General features: G+C 37.5%; 1 protein-coding gene across 2 annotated transcripts in view; it reads right to left on the reverse strand.

The window, feature by feature from the left end:
• Nucleotides 1-11,778, reverse strand: part of LOC139129476 (adhesion G protein-coupled receptor L2-like) — a 133,110-nt gene extending 121,332 nt beyond the window's left edge. Inside the window, exon 1 of one of the 2 annotated variants that reach the window (XM_070695114.1) lies at nt 11,529-11,778. The gene's annotated coding sequence lies outside the window, so the exon portion shown is untranslated. The remainder of the gene's footprint in view (nt 1-11,528) is intronic. The other variant, XM_070695113.1, reaches the window with a different exon arrangement.
• Nucleotides 11,779-14,438: the final 2,660 nt, after the last annotated feature.

Here is a 14,438-nt window from a genome sequence, read left to right on the forward strand (position 1 = left end):
CGTATTTTGTGTGCATTACCAGAAGCATCTTTCCGTACCTCTGTCAGTTCATCTCTGTATATACCCATGTCTTTTGGCGTCATCTTCTCAGCGGTATTTTATCCTTTTTCACATCTTCAGAATGCAATTCACGTTTCACATATTCGGGCTCTGCTAATACTTCTCTAAGAAATTCATGTCCTCCTTTTAAACTCATTAATGTGGACAGCTTATAAAATCCACCTCCTCTATCTTTAGACAGCTTGAGGTTTTTATAATACAGCTTTCCATCCCTAACCTCAGATTCCATAACCAATACATTTAGTGCATCCGGATCAGTAATTTTATTCTCATCTAAGAATTTATTAACCATTCTTAATTTTTCATTTGCTTTAAGTTCAGTCAAACGATCAACCTTTGGGCTATCCGGTAAGGATCGACTTCTGCAAGAGCATTATCATCGTCTATAAAGAATGTTTCAGCAGTAGCGTCATCATCATCATTTACATTTGCATCATCGATATCCTGGAGTGGTATATTTTCTTCTCCTCCTTCTGCCATATTGTATTTCTATATTACTACAATTATTTTTTATCCCCCCTTACATATACAGTAAAAATGCACATCTCAGTTGTTGAAAGCGTTGAACAATTGGCTGATTACATAGAAAGAACTAGCGCTGCATATCGACGAAGTTATAAATTAATGGGTAGAATTGATATGGCTCTTAATATTACTAAGGGAATTCTTGTAAGCTCTGCTGTAATAGCAGCAATTCCAACAGTTCCGGTACTGTTAGCCTTAACACCTATACCTGGTGTTGTTATTGATGTAATACAAGGGAAAACGGGAGTATCAAAAAAGAGAGAGAAGTATAAACATTATTACGTTCAATATAAACAGCTGCTTACACAAATACAAGAAAAAGGTGCAACCCTTCGACGAGGAGGCTCCGGAGTCAGAACTTATTCAGACATATTTCATCAGGCGCTAGAAATTCAAAAACAAGAAGGATTTAGTCCGCCGCTGGAGCGATATCTACGATATTATGGATTGAATGGATATGAAATTTAGATTCAGAAAAAATTCCACAGAAAATGTTTCTGAAAACTGTAGAATGACAGACATTGAACATGACATCACAAGTTACTAAGCAACATTTGAAGCCCGGTATTGCGAAAGCGGTATTGCGAAATTCCCTACTGGAAAGTTCCTGCCTGAAAACGTTCCGATAGGGGTATTGCGCAACATCCCTATGGTTCCGGTAGGGGAAAATCTCGTTCCGACGACTCCAAACATAGTGAAAAGGGACCAGCCAGCAGATAAAATTCACATCCAGAAACGAGACCCGCAGCTCCGATACGGGTCTTGTAAGAGCTCCGGTACGGCTCCGGTACGGCTCAGTCAGAATCTATCTAACAAATGAGAGAGAATAGAATGTCGTTCTGTTTTGCTCAGTGGGGGTGAGTCATAGCTACTGTATTGCGCAAGTTCCATTTGGAATGTGAATGACTCAGCAGGGAATTTCCCCGCTTAGTTCAGGACAATGCACTGCTGCGCGTGCGTGAGTTCGTATATAGGTCAGGGTCACACTTTAGTTACATGGATGGTTAAATTTTCCTTCGCTTCATGTAGATAAATGAATAAAATGGGGTGTAAAATTCTTACTTCATCCCAGTTGCCCACGTTTACTTTACTACTTATAACTGAAATTTTTACATTGTCCTTTAGATGTAGGTATGATCTATTAAGCTTTTCAGTTAATATAGTGACGTCACTTTCAGATTGAAGTATCATATCTGTATAGAATGTGACTTGCTGTCTTTGTCTGCGTTTGCTATACGATTTCTGTGAACTGTTGTTCGTCGTGTGTGCTGCTGCATAAACAAACGATTCAATCGGCGCGTGAAACGTGAACCCTCTACGTCACGCGCGCAAGTAGCCACCGTCACGGCCCCTGCAAACAGTATCATGTCGATATGTACGACGGTGATCGATATTATTCACTTTAGTTAGTTTAAAAAAAAACGGTTACAAATAAATCATTTTACTCCAAGGACGACTTAATTGTGTAAATCATTTCAATTCAGTGGAATTCGACGTGAACCACATCGTTGACCGTTGCATCTCTCTGACATTGGAAAAATAAACGCCGGGCTATGTCATGCAGAGTTCAAGACTAATTATGTGGGTTTATCTGTTGCTGCAATTACACTATAAGCCCAATAAATGGTTATGAGGGTTAAATGAGGCCAAAAAGGGAGTAATAAAAAGAAATATTGGCTTGATGTTCACCTACAGAAATATTTGTTGTGTATTGTTCATGAGTATATGGGTTTACGTCAACAAAATGATATTGATGATCATGAAACTGTTATTCTACTGTTTAAAGTTGGTTCACGCCACGAAAATGAAAGACTCAAACTTTTGTTCAAACTTGCCTCAAAAAAATCTTTCAACCATTCTCTATCAAAATGAAACATAAAAATCGGGCGTAACCGTGCAAGTATTGGCACCAGACAGACAAATTACCCAAGATATACCAATCTTTCAAATTCAAAATGGCCGCAGGTCGCAATCCCTGTGTTAACTCTCTGAAGAAATATGAAAGTTGGGATTTTCGGAAAACAAATACGATAAAGATCTTTCTTATACGAAGAGCTTTAAAATGAGCCCCCACAAGTGGTAGATCAGAAAAGAATGATAAAAGTTAGAGAGACCAAATATCATCCCCCGACGCGCTTTTTCCCTTAATTAGTTGCATGTTATAAGTTCTTCAAGTTGTCGCCTGCATGCTACACTTGATATCGAAATCCAGGTTCGCTGTTTTTCAACAAGCATAGTCTGGGTCTGAGGTGAAGCCTGCAGCACCATGCCCAAGGCACACACCTCTTTGGCTTACCCATACCTCTCTGCGTTGTGTTACTATCTCTCAAGTGTATCCGAAAGGTTGGCTTTTGACCTCTTTGGCTTACCCATACCTCTCTGCGTTGTGTTACTATCTCTCAAGTGTATCCGAAAGGTTGGCTTTTGATTTAGACGCCGACAGGTGTGACTTCGCGTTGTGCAATAAAGAGGCATCAAAAGATAGCTAATCATACGTCAAGCCGAATTTGTAAATCTTCAAGATACAAACATCCACAGACAGAATATATGAATAAATTTAGGCTTATATAACGTATCTTCTTTGCAAAAGAATAGCATTTTATCACGAATATTTAATGCCAATGTGCTTCACGGGACAGCTACATAAGCTCAAATGACCTCGTAAAAATCACCTATACATCATTTAGGGATTACCGTCCCACGCTCTGGTAGGTTACAATCGCCGATCGAAGCGAGCACAATACGGCCCTGGATTGCAAGATCAACTCAAGAGTTCAGAGGTCACGATATGTGATAAAATGAACTAAAGCTCTATCACTCGGTAACAGACTGTTCGAAATTAATGAAAAACAAAAAATGGCCGAAATAAAAAAATAACAAGAAAACAAATACCCGAATCGCACACACAAATACCTTGAAAGTTAAAGTCACTATTCTACTTTCAATGTCACGATCTTCTCACTACTTAAAGAAAGCCGGTGTCTTTGAATCTTGATGGATTTGGTTGATAGCTAGATATCTAACCTGCCCATCCCTAATTACCAGTAAATTGGTCCACACTCAGCATTGATAACAATGGATTTTGGTCAAACCATAGACCCTCGAGGGTCTATGATCAAACCAAGGTGATTAACCCTTTTGAGTGCTGCAATTTTTCCCACCAAAATTTAGTGCAACATTTTACCAATTTTTATATTTTTTCTGTACTTTTTTTGATAATTTTGGACCGATAGATATCACATTTTATTGGCTACATGTTTTGTCAAAATTTTAACAAAAATCTGAAAAAAAATTGACTGAGTATATTTTATCGAAACGACAAAATTGGCTTTGGTGCTGAAATGGTTAATGTGTTAAAGGTCCGCAAGCAGCACCTCTTTTCAATTTGTGGACATTAAATATCGCTTAGGGGGGTATTCTTTGAATTTATATCTACAGAGCAACAACATCTATATATAAAAAAAAATTCTCTTTCTTTTAAACTTCCGTATGTTGATGGGACAATGCGGGACGCATTGCTAGAAAGACGGAAAGTGTTACAGAATTAACTAATTCCTTTGTGTTCCCCCCTCCCCCGATGTTTTACATCAAGGGTCATATACCAAGTTGCTATTGACACAACAGCAAATGCTATATAATTAGTAGGATAATTAGGAGTTATTTTGTGCGTCGACGAAGACAACAAATGTTTAAATATTTTTAACGAATGTGGAGAGCAGCTTAATTTGCATAATACACCATTGACACTGGAGTCACGAAGGTATTGATTGCGTTTTACGAGCACGTTCCTGTAAGTGACTCAGTTGTTAGCTACAGCGTGCTTTACGACTTTGTCTTGATCCTGATTTATGAATATTTTGAATGAACGAGATGTTTCATGTGGTGATTTTGTAACGTGCCAGTCATGTATAAATTTTTGTGACATGTAAAATTGTAGCTCGTATAATTGTTTTGAGACCAACAATAATATTTATGCTTGGATGAATTCTTTTATCTTCAATTCATAAGTAATGTCAAAGCCACGCTTTCAACGTATCGTTTAAAAACTTATACTTCGACTGTATTACTACCGCTGCTACCGCTCCATCTCCTATGCCCCGAGTATGTTAGTTCTATACAAAAGATTTTAAAGAATGCTTTAACTTCAAAGACCAAAGCCAATACTCTGTTGATGTGTCTCAACGACCTCACACTTCAAGTTCATTGAGAAACTGAATTGTGATAACGGCCTAGAGCGACATGTTGCCGTAGACAGGCGGAATACTGCATCTTGTTTGCAATGACCAAAACGATTATAACTTGCAGCATACATCAAAATTGTCATTTTTCATATGCAACATTAGATAACGGGGAAGCCAAACACGATACGGTTTTCCTACATTAAATGAAATATTGTGAAATCCCGTATTTTATGAACCATAAACAGGCATTACACTTTCGTTGGGGCCAAAAGGTTAGAGACGATCAAAACGGAACATCCATATGTTCATCTTCAATCTAAGCCAATCATTTTGCACATGTTTGCGACTAATTACCCAGACGTGTTGTCCGAAACCCGTGCAGGCTGACTGGCGCCAAGTAATGTTTGCTGCACCAATAAAATGACGTTTCGCGATATATCGTTTACACAAATGACAGCCGCAATACTTACGTACGTATTCCACTCGTCGTCTGATTTTTATCATCTTGAAGGAGTTAAAGCCCAGGCATAACAGACTGACAGACAGTTGTATCTTATCAGTTTGCGAACTGTGCAATCGTTGAAATTCAATTCTTTGCCCGCGTCACATTTCATCAGGTAACAATGATACAATTGGAAGCCCTCCTCTATTCACCCATCCCAGACATGACTTCCAAGAGAAGGAAGCATAATTCCAAAGGAAAGTAGGACGCGTGACATACTTACAATTAAATTATGTCAGTTCATAGTAATTAGAAAGATTTGCATTAGTTTATCTGATTATTTTGCTAACTCAAAACGTAAGCTCTTATCTACATTACGTAATTAGTATTTCATAATATGTACAACGGTAAGTGGTTTAATGAAATCATATTTTTGATATATATATTTATATATATATATATATATATATATATATATATATATATATATATATATATATATATCAGTATACAGATGTCCTCGTGGGAAATTACAGTGCTTGATGCTAAAGCAGAGCGTTATAAATAAAAACACAACATTACTTCAAGTACAAAGTAATAATATTTGGTTCCTAAGTTTCATGCATCCTGCATTCTGATTGCAGGATGCATGAAACTTAAGTAACAGATATCTTTACTTTGTCCTTGAAGTAATTTGTGAAAAGAAAATATATCTATATATATGTATATATATATATATATATATATATATATATATATATATATATATATATATATATATATATATATTACATACATATATATATATATATATGTATATATATATGTATATTATATATATATAAACACAAAATGTATACAATGTGCCCTCCCGGTTATCACCATAATGGCTTTATGGCGACCTCTGAACTTGGGCACAGAGAGTACTGTATTATATATATATATATATATATATATATATATATATATATATATATATATATATATATATATATATATATATGATTCGGGACTGACTATTTATATTAAAATTGTTACATTTTGCGCGATATATATATATATATATATATATATATATATATATATATATCTCGCAAAGTGTAACAACTATGATATCAATAGTCAACTCCGTATCATTTCAGATTGCTAATACGCATACTTTGTAAGCTGAGAGCATTATTTCTATGCTGTCATCAATTGCGTGATAGAAAAGAGACACGGATTTTTTCACAATTTTTTTTGCTCAGACAAGGGGTATCATCTCCGACATCATCATCTTCTCAGCAGTAATCACACCTCTGGAAGTATCTCTTGTGAATTTTATTTCCTTTTTCATTGTAAATAAAGACAATCAACGTGTGAAGGACAGTGCCTTAATTCAAGTTTAGCACTATCATTGCAGACATATGGATTGTTACTCTGTGTCGGAATTGTAGGCAAATAAGTCCTGGCGCATTAATATTTTCAAGCTATGTCAAAGAAATAGGGTTACCCGGTCAGATATACCGGTAGGAATCAAAGGAAAAATCCTTGAAGGTTTAATCTTGTAATTCATTCTTTGCCGACTTTGATAATGAGAAGGTCACGGTCAGAATCGCTGTGGCACACAGGTTTTTTTTCAAGTACATGGTATCGGATACACAATTTATTCCCTTGTGTTAATGTACATTATAGGAACTGTTGATATCAGCGTATGATTAAGGGCTTGATTTTTATATTTCTCCAGAGTATCGTAGTATGAATTATCAGACTTTCCCAATGTCATAAAATTTGTCGTAAGTCAGGAAAAGGGGATAGATCCTACGCGCGTCGTACGCGAATGACGAACAAGCTTAATTCGAAAATAATGCGACAACTGAGGTCTCAGCGATTCTGTCACTTTAAAGAGTTCGGCCTGTCACTCACCAAGAATTTCATTTGCTTTGATGCTTGTAGTTTAATACCGCGAACAAATTATGTTCACCTGTAATGCCTAGACTCCAGATTCCACACAAATAATATTCAATTTCAAATTAAAAACGTGTTTTATAGTGTGTCTACGCTGCGACAGTAAGAAACAACGTGATGTATTGAAAGTTCTGCGCGTTAAATTGGTTTTACCTTGTAAGAATAACAGATGCCTGCATACGTAACGATAATTAGATGAAAAATTGATGCCACTGAGCATGCGGGGCGTCTGTGTGAATTACCAAACTAACAAAATTATACAAAAGCTTTCTTTACATGTATAAAACCCCAATGTCACTCTGCGTAATGATGTATTTTTTCAATATACAATTCTTGTTATGGGGGATGTTGATAAATGAGGACTTGTGAAATTAATTATAACAGTCTTCTTCAGCCAGAAAATAAATGACCCATAACTGTTTTATGCGTAACACAAAGTTCACAGGCGATTCTACGAATTGCAAAAATTAAACTTGTTTTCATATGCAGAATCCATATCGAAGACAATAATTGCTTGATTATTTTAATCATTACCAACGACCAGCATCTGTGTTAACCCGCTTGTCTATTTACAAGATAGCTGGTAGGTGAAACTCCTATATTTCTGTCTGGTAAAACTTTATCTACGCCAATGAAGTGTGTCGATGAGTGGCTTGTATTAGATGAAAGGGGTCGTCAGGCATTTTGGTGAAAAACCTTGCTCAATAGGCTGGTAATTTTTCTTCCTTCCCACCAGATGCCTGCTATACCTTTAGGGCATAAAACGTGTTGCAACGTCTTTTAAGGTAGTATGTGAAAGTGAAAGACTTAAACTTTTTGTCAAATTTTCCTGAAAAAAACACGCTTTGAAAATCAAGAATAAAAATTGTGGGTCATCGTGCAAATATTGGTACTCGAGAAACAAATTACCCGAGATTTACCGATATTTGTAATTCAAAATTGGCGCCATCCTTGCCTTAACTCCGTGGAGAAAAATGAAATTTCGGATTTTCGATAGTAGATCAGATAGTAGATCTAGGGCGGTGAAAACTTTTCTTACACCAAGAGCTTTAAAATGGGTCCAAACAAATAGTAGATCAAAAGGATTGCGAAAATTTGAAGGTACGAATGTGTGTTCCCGAGGCGCCTTCCTCATTAAGGTCATTCCACGCACGTGTCCAGGTTGCTGTTGATAATTGAGTATTGGGCAGAGTATGAGCACTGTTAGAGTCTTCGCTACTGCCCAGATAACCATTTTAATACTCTGCCATTGTTAATCCGAAAGCTCCTTTCAGAAACTGTTTTTGAATTCTCTCTCATCAGATCGATACGTCTCGTGTCTCCCTAGCCAGGATCAAACGGCAATGTGATAAAACTGTCGTTGAAGTCCTACAAAGGCGTCGTTTGTCTGCCGGTCTTAATGGGCTTTACTAATGCAATTCACTCGCCCTGGGCCCCGTCTTCTGTGTTCATTAGGTTGAAAGCTTCTTGCTGTTTTGGGCATTGTGTACTTAAGTTTTCCTTTAACGTTTCAATACGAGCATCGCTATTGCCAATTCAATATTTCAATATAACCCTTGACAACCATTTTCCATGTCATATTATATCTAGATATATAAATAGTATTTGTGTCATGATATATCGATCAATTTTGCTGATGAACAATAACAACAAGAATCAGTTTTGAAGTAAAATTTCTGTTTTGGTTCCAAAGATCCTTTCCGGGGAAAATATGAATTCAGATTGTGAATGTTCACGTCAAATCAACAATTTGTACACATACCTTAAATGTCAGAAGTCTTAGTTTTCTCGACTTAAAGACACCTAAAGAAATGATCATCGCTGATTCTTAAAATAAAACAATACCTCTGCCGCAGGCGTGTATACACCCGATTTTGGTACAATGCGTGACACATTGCAAGGGAGCCGTCAGGCGAATACTACTGAGCGAATAGTACCCGAAATCGATATATGCTTTTAAATTATATCAACGTTAGTATTTATGCCATTTAAAATGGGTTTCTTCGTAGTTTACGCACCAAAAAGGGGTGAAGCAGATTCAAATATTGAGATTGGGCGCCTGGAACCGAGAATTGTTTACAAACGGGACACACAGCGCGCGTACGTGGCCATGGCAATGCAATGGAAACGACGCAGACGACAAAAAGTGACAAAGCTGATTCTTCATTGTTGGCATTTTAGCGTACACGGATTATTCACTCTTGTTACGTCATTGGACCCTGGACAATCAGCGGCATTAACTCACAGCGGCTCATCGTTCTTGAAATTAATGAATTACGAAATTTACGCACAAGAAGATTATCATACATAATTGAGGTATTTCTTTGTCGGAATTAGCAATCCCTCGGAGCGGGCACGTGCCATTTAACCAGTATGGCGTGAGTTCATTGCATTCGCATTGAAGTCACGAGTATGTTCATGCAGCATGGGTTGGAGTGATCCGTTATGACTCACTATCGGAATCGAAAATTCTAATGCAATACTTTTTTCTGAAAAAAATATACCCCAAGTTACAGAAATTCAATTTTTAGATTTAGCTTGAAGCTTGACCCTGGTGTGGCGTCTCCGTTTAAATTAATGTATGTATCAGTACAATGTGATATCCGAAAAGGGAACCCCTCATTAAGAACACTTTGATGGCCCCTATCTAGAGGCTATTGCTAAGAGAGCCCATTATTACGAGAAGGAACTGGACCAACTTTTACACACCATTTTACACATTGCTATCGTGTCTTTTTTTAGTTTGCATTCAGATAGTCGCATTATTCTAATATATTTTAGTACATAAGCATTATTATTTTAAGCATCACTGATGCTCGATTGCGGTCATTTTTATCATTTACAGATATGTAATCGATTCTTTTGCATGGGGAATCGCTTCTATCAGTACACGCTGTAAGCATTCACAAGTTGACACGAACTTGAGTCTGAAATGTCACGAAATTCTGTTCCTTGCGATCCCAAACACTCCGACACAAGAGTCTCAACCGATAGTTGTGCTGATTTATCGGGTGCATGCTGTTGTCAAGAAAACACGTCCGAAGAGTGAACATTGAACAGCTTTTGTAAGTTAAGCTCTTTTTTCAACGCTAACTTATTGCATGCACAAATTGAATCACAAAGAAACATTGAAAGAAACTGTGTCGCCTGGGATCTCTTATAATGAATTTTGGTGCAGCATGGTTGTAGCTATATATTATTTGTGCATTGACTCTACTGGGACTGAGATTAGGCATAAATGCAGGTAGAAAATATAGTACGTGTGCTTTTCGTGGGTTGTATGTATGTATGTATGTATGTATGTATGTATGTATGTATGTATGTATGTATGTATGTATGTATGTATGTATGTATGTATGCATGTATGTGTGTGTATGTATGTATGTATGTATGTATGTATGTATGTATGTATGTATGTATGTATGTATGTATGTATGTATGTATGTATGTATGTATGTATGTATGTATGTATGTATGTATGTATGTATGTATGTATGTATGTATGTATGTATGTATGTATGTATGTATGTATATATGTATGGATGCATGCATGGAGGGATGGATGGATGGATGGATGTAGGCATACTTACAATAAATCGACATAAATTAACCAAGTAGAAACTATATTATAGATTATCCAGTGCTGGTCTATTGAACTTTAATAATTGAAAAAAAACTGTGATGTTATGATTCAATTTGGTATGAGACATGCATGCTGCGGCCATCGGTATATTAATTGGATTACAGTAATACACATTTCAAGGCGAATTAAATCATTGTTTAAATTGTTAATGGCAGAAATGAGATAATGTGAAGGCTGGAATCATGTCCAAGGGATCACAATCGCTCATTATCATGTATAATGTCGTTAACCTATTACCAGTTTGTTGAAGCCATTTAGCAAACCTGACATTATGCTGTCGTCAGTTCACTAATTATGATACCTGGCAACACAATTGAATACCCAAATACATGTAAAACCTAAGCACAAGGATAATCGCTCGCTAGTTTGCCCCTTTGTGCCCTGTGTAATTAAATGTCCTTGGATTTAGTAATGCGCGTCCGAGATTTGCAGCTACCCAAATTCCTCGTATGATGCATCAGTGGCTCAGCTTTGTGTTTGGCAGCGGCGAGCTATTTGACCGCCATAACAGACGACATCGAAATTGCGAAGCCGTTTCGTTTTCTAGGACCTCCATTTTGACGGACAATGAGTGAAGAAGGAGACTAGAAAACACTCGTCTTGTCGTCGCGCTCCTTAGGCCGCGGTGGTGCGCCGTCAGTTGGACAACGTTCCAAGGCTACGCTTCGCTTCACGTCACTTTCCCCGATGACATGTTAGATGGTATGGATGAGATATTTAACACACTTACCTCGCAGTGTGTCTCTCTTCGCAGCTGATGTAGTCTGGCGAAAAACAAAATATGAGCCCTTTTTGTCAAGCGACATATGAGGACAGTATATGGGAACCTTGAGTTTTCTGAAATCACTAAAATCTCGCTAACACTTGGTGTAGACTCTTCTCAGAGTGGCAACAAGCTGCTGTGTCATTGCAGATAAAATGCCCGTCGCTGGGTCCTTGTGCGATGGCGGGAGAACTTACAGTGCGGATGCTACTACTGCAACACTGTATCATGGTATTGGGGCCTCTTACCTGAGCATGCGCCGTACAAACTCGTTATGCCCGGAGGCATTTTCCCGTTTTCACGGTATTGGCATTTCAGCACACCGCTTCAATTTCAGCATAAAATCAGAATGGAGTGGTTTAAAGAAATATTCGCATTTGAATTTATATGACTCTTGCGGTTTCTAATTTCCGAAATTTCAAGCTACCCGAAGGGCAGACTCGATGACATCACTGCTATCGACAAACGTTTTGATTTAAAATTTACCCCTTAACGCATGTGTTAAAATGTTAATTGATGTCCCGTGCTGAAAATCTATGCTTTCCCTGTCAAAACAGTCTTTGTCTTAACATATGGGGAAATACAGCTCTTTGTTCATGCGCACTTGCATTCACTAAGATATACAATTGAATTTACTACATTGAGCTCCCTTCACTGGCTTCTGAAAGTATCACACATATATTTTATGTAGAAATACGCAACCAGAGAGTGTACATGTAGCTTGGCAAATGCCCCCATGGGTACTAGCCGTCACGTGACTACCAGATCGATCAAAGAATGAAATATTTACACGCCCTTTAGCTGATCAATATTTCGATTCACAAACTATGCATGGATTCTACCTTTGAAAATGTGGCATGGCCTCAGCCGACGACATATTGACTGTTATTTTGAATAGGTGGCAGAGAGTGATAAAAAGTCAATGGAAATGGTGCTTATTGGAAAACCTATTTAAATTATGGACACATTTACCTAAGTGCTCTGGCCGCTAATGAAGAAAAAATAATATGTAGTGCATCTTTAATCAAGGTCAAATCTCTATGATTATATGTTACCTTGACAGTTATAACTGAATATAGAGATTTTATGATGAAAACTAACAGTTACGTGGAGTAGTGTGAAAATTATTTCAGAAAATTTACCTTTTACATTATGGCAAGAGGATAACTATGGCACATGCTTCTTTCATGGAGAAAAAAAAGGAGGCGCCCTCACTCTACTGCAGTTTCTTTTGTTTTATTACGATCGTCCGTATTTCGAAACCGTGCAAAGCCTAAATTTTGCTAGAACAGGGGTTGCGGTATACAAGGCACACAGCTCTGCCATAACTCAGGCACATATAATAAATGTGAAAGACGAGGGGGAGTGTACGATATATTATTCGTGCAAATTAATTGCGCGAGTACCCAGAATTAAAGAATAAAGCAAAGCAAATTGTTTTGGCAAAAAAATGCAACCCGAATTTTCTATCATGACAGCATATTATTGTTATATTATACGGCACTCTTTGTGGCGCTTTGACGGCTCGGTTGTCATTGGCGTTGTTGTGAGTCATTTTTAGAGCGCCATCACCCCGTGAGGGAGTGATGGCGCTCTTCAAACGACCCGAGAGTATTGCCTGGTTTGCCATCTAGTTTCTGTCGCTTGCTGGTCACCGTGAAAAACTAGTCAAAATGGTGTCTTCATATAACAAAGTGGAAGTTCCCTCCTTTCAAACTCTCAGGTATACAAAGAATATATCACGTTTTGACCACATCGCAGACGGTGGTTAGGGTAACGGACTCGCTGTAAGCGGATGGTGAGTTCGAGACCAGGAGAATCGAGCGTAACGGACTCACTGTTGGGCACCAAGCTTGGTGAGCTCTGGACTCGCTGGGAAGAACGTACCCCATCCTGTCAGTTAGCATTTGCCGGTTGGATGATGGACTGAATAAAAACCGAGCAAAGTTATCTTCACTGTTTACTTTCAGCCGGCCTCGCGGTGCTCTCTATAAACGTAACATTTACAAACAGCTTGCTCTCTTTGTTCATCTCAATCGTTAAGTTCAAATAAAATACATGTCGAGTCCACCGATACTAGGTGTAAATATATAATATATATATATATATATATATATATATATATATATATATATATCCCAAAATAATCTGCACTGAGCGACACAGAAGTCTTTTTTTAAGCACACGGAGCTCCATATTGACTCTTTTCAGGACCACACTAATTTTATATGGAATAGATTAACTTAAGAGTTTTACATCCCTCCTCCTAGACTGACTCACTGCTGGCTTTGTTTCTCTTTGGCGAAGGCTGTCGTTACTGGCCGGACTGTTCGATTCACAATGTAATTAAATAACTGTAAATAATCGTTCGCTTTTTAATTTATTCCAAACGTTATCACTTGGTTAAATGACACAATAAATTATACAATACAAAATATAGCTGAAACAACATGAATATGTGACAAAAAGACTAATAAGCCGCGGCCATTGCTGCAGACGATACTGCGTGCATCATCACCTTACCGGGTACTTTTCCAACGACTATTTCCCCGGGGGAGGGAAGTTTTTCAAAAAAAAAAATACTCTGTGACGTCACGTTAGTCGATTTAGCGTATTTTTTTTCTCGTCATTTGACGAATTCCGACCAATCTCAACACGAAATGAGCATGTGGCATGCTATAAAATGTAACTGTGTCGTAGGCTGTGAGTATGAATTCAAAGCACAATAAAGGGCTGTGAAATTTGATATAATTTTCAAGTAAGGATGTTTCATTTTTTATCTACATTGATTATAAATGAATATTGTTTAGACTTTCCCTAAGTAAGATATGTCTTAAATTTACAATTTTTGAGGTTCATATAACAGCTACGGGTCGT

The sequence above is a fragment of the Ptychodera flava genome, chromosome 3, assembly GCF_041260155.1.
Source record: "Ptychodera flava strain L36383 chromosome 3, AS_Pfla_20210202, whole genome shotgun sequence".
Classification (NCBI taxonomy): Eukaryota; Metazoa; Hemichordata; class Enteropneusta; family Ptychoderidae; genus Ptychodera; species Ptychodera flava.